Consider the following 3,127-nt stretch of genomic DNA (forward strand, 5'->3'; position numbering starts at 1 on the left):
CAGCCCCAAATTACACCCAACACCAAGGACGTGACGGGGATACAAGCCACGTGCAATGCATTGAGGGCAGGGAGGAGAGGGGGATGGTTTACTCTCACGTGCACACAAAGCTGCACATTGGCAAGACCTCTGTGCCTCAGTTTCCCTACCTGTAACAGGGAAGGGGTAACGTTGCAGTGCAAGCCACCATGTGGTTTCCCTCTCTAGGGCCCTGATCCTGCCAAAGCAGCTCTGGGGAAGGACCCTTGCCCTTTGCCAGCCCATTGCTCAGGGCAGCTGGGACTCGGCAGCATCTTCCTGCAAGACAGGGAAGCCGGAGCAGACGCAGGTACTCACCGTTCAGGCAGGGAGGGAGCGGGGGGAGCAGGTCACAGCTGCATTAGGGCTGCGGCTGCTTCTTTCTGCCCAATCTGAAGGACCAGCTGCAGCAAGACATGCTGGGAAAAACATCCCTCTTGCCAAATGTAAAGGGGCAGCTGCAGAAAGGCATGCTGGCAAAAGCCACGGGGGCAGAGCATGGACAGTCTCTTGCTCTGGGTTTGAGCCCTGGTCTGCACCGATGCTGCGAGCAAACCTGGTCCCCCCTGGGCTAACCTGGTGCCAGTGGGTATCTGCATGCGGTGCTGCCCACATCGCTCCGGTGTGGGTCACGGGCTACCAAACCTGGCGCATCTTAGCCTGGCAGTGATGACCTTGGTGTTTCGGGGGCCAATGGCATGTAGACCCACACAGCAAAACCCATCTGGGCTGTGCTGGCCCTCCAACGAGGGGCTAGAAAATGCAGGAACCAGCAGGCTTCAGGGCATTTCATTTTAAATCACAGCCAGGTCCACAATACCGCAGCTGAAGCAGAGGCAGGGAAGCCCGGGACGGCAGGTCTCCCCCCCAGCCGGAGCCGGACAAGCGGGCGCGAGCCCTTCTCTCAGCTGCCACATGGAGCATCCAATGCCTTGTCCTTCCCCGGGGTCTCTCAAGTGTCTATTAACAACTTTCTATAGGAGCAAGATGTTGGCTGCCATGGTCCCCCTGCTTTCCCCGGGGCAGGCTCGGGGGCGATGCCTTGTGTTGCATCAGGGTGATGGCGTCGTTTTGCTGAGAGTTTAAATGATGGGTTTTTCTGATCCTGCCTCAGGCAGGGGTTGGACTAGGCATGACCTACCAGCTGCACTTCTCTGTGGTTTCCCTATGATTTCCTCTTGCAAAGTTTCGGGCCCTGGGAGCTGCTACTCTTCTGAGAGCAAACCTCAGCCGTGGGGTTTGAGCGAGGGGATTTGGAGGGTGCGACGTGGGTGACATGAAAGCGATGCTGCCTGGGTTTTATAGATGTTAGGGGGCTGGAAGGGACCTTGCATGGATAGTGAACTACTGCGGGATCTGCTCCGTATTCCTACGGCTCCTGAACAACCGAGTTGGTTGTGGTGGGGTTGCTCACAAGTGCTAGGAAGCCCCGCCACGGGTGCAAGCATTTGGGAGAGGAAAGCTATGCAGGCTGGTGCATTTAGGCTTGCACTAATAGGTATGACAGATTAACTCACCTGCCCTCGGCTGCTGACCCCAGCAGGGGATTTGTCTTACCGGGACCAGGGGCAAGTCATCCATAGTGACCTCAACTATCCCTGGGCAAAGGCTATGGTTAATTTGACTCCGGCATACAAGCAAATGAGTGTGGGGGCTGCTTGGGAACTGAAATGCCCACGAAAGGGCCCTTTGGCCGCAGCGGGGAAGACGCATCCATCACGGGCATCTTCTTCCATCACCGGCTGTCCCTGGAGCAGCTGGGGCTGGAAACAGGATGCGGGGAGAGAGGCATCTCTGATCAGACCAGCTGGTTTTTATAGCTGGATGTTCGTCAGGGCAAGGACTGTGTCTTCCCTGGTGTCTGGGATGTGGCCGGGCGGGCTGGGTGCTGCCACGACACACATCATAAATAACGGGGGTGTCCAGGCTGGATTCCTCTCGCTGTGATCCAGCAAAGCACTTAGTGCCTTTGAGTTAGGCGTAGGCTTAAGTGCCCAGCTGGACCGGGATGAGAGCAGGACACCGCGTCCGCAGCGATTGCATTCGCTAATCGCCCATCGCTGCTACTTGCTCACACGTGTCCGGGTCTACGACAACCAGGGGCCGAGTGTGCAAACCTCGTTTGCCCTCTGGGTCAAAGGGGCATCTTCGTGTCAGCGGGACCGGGGTGTAGCCTGCGTGAGGGACGCGTGGAGGCGCAGTCGCATTGGAAAACAACGCTAGCCTTCAGGTTTCATGTCTTTATTCTGGAAGATGCTTGCTTGCTAAAGTAAGGGAGAGTGGGCGAGGGCAGGGGTGCTAGCACGTGGCCCGCGGGCTGGGTCCATCTCACAGAGCCACTGCAGCTGGCTGGCCACAGCGAATTTGGGGATCGATTTGTTCCTGACCCCCACGTACACCCTGGAGCACATGGGTGGGGAGCTGCCTGTCTGACCGGCACGTAGGGGAGCAGGCAGAGCTGACCGCTGCAAATGCAATCTGCTGGTTACAAGGGCAAGAGCTGGGACCAAGTAGGCACTGCGGCATGTGTCCCCTATCTGGTAAAGCAGGGCTGGCACGAGTGCCGCGACCGGCTTCTGTGTCTGGCACACGACAGATCAGGGATAGGCAACACAGTGGCAGATAGGGCAGGGAGCAGAAAGCAGAGCCGGTAGGGGGCACAGGGCAGGGGTCAGAAAGCAGAGCGGCAGATCGGGCAGGGAGCAAAAAGCAGAGCAGATCAGGTAGGGAGCAGAAGGCAGAGCAAAGCAGGTAGGGAGCACAGGGCAGGGAGCAGAAAGCAGAGCAGCAGATTGGGCAGGGAGCTAAAGGAAAGTGGATCAGGTAGGGACCACAGGGAAGGGAGCAAAAAGCAGAGCAGCAGACCAGGCAGCTAGCACAAGGCAGGGAGCAGAAAGCAGATAAAATCAAGTAGGGAGCACAGGGCAGCACGCAGAAGGCAGAGCAGTGGATCAGGTAAGGATCACAGGGCATGGAGCAGAAAGTAGAGCAGCAGGGCAAGTGGGGAGCACAGGGCAAGGAGCAGAAAGCAGAGCAGATCAGGGAGGGAGCACAGGGCAGGGAGCAGAAGGCAAACCAGTGGATCAGGGAAAGAGCAGGGAGCAGAAAG

The sequence above is a fragment of the Alligator sinensis genome, unplaced genomic scaffold (assembly GCF_000455745.1).
Source record: "Alligator sinensis unplaced genomic scaffold, ASM45574v1 scaffold1408_1, whole genome shotgun sequence".
NCBI lineage: Eukaryota > Metazoa > Chordata > Crocodylia > Alligatoridae > Alligator > Alligator sinensis.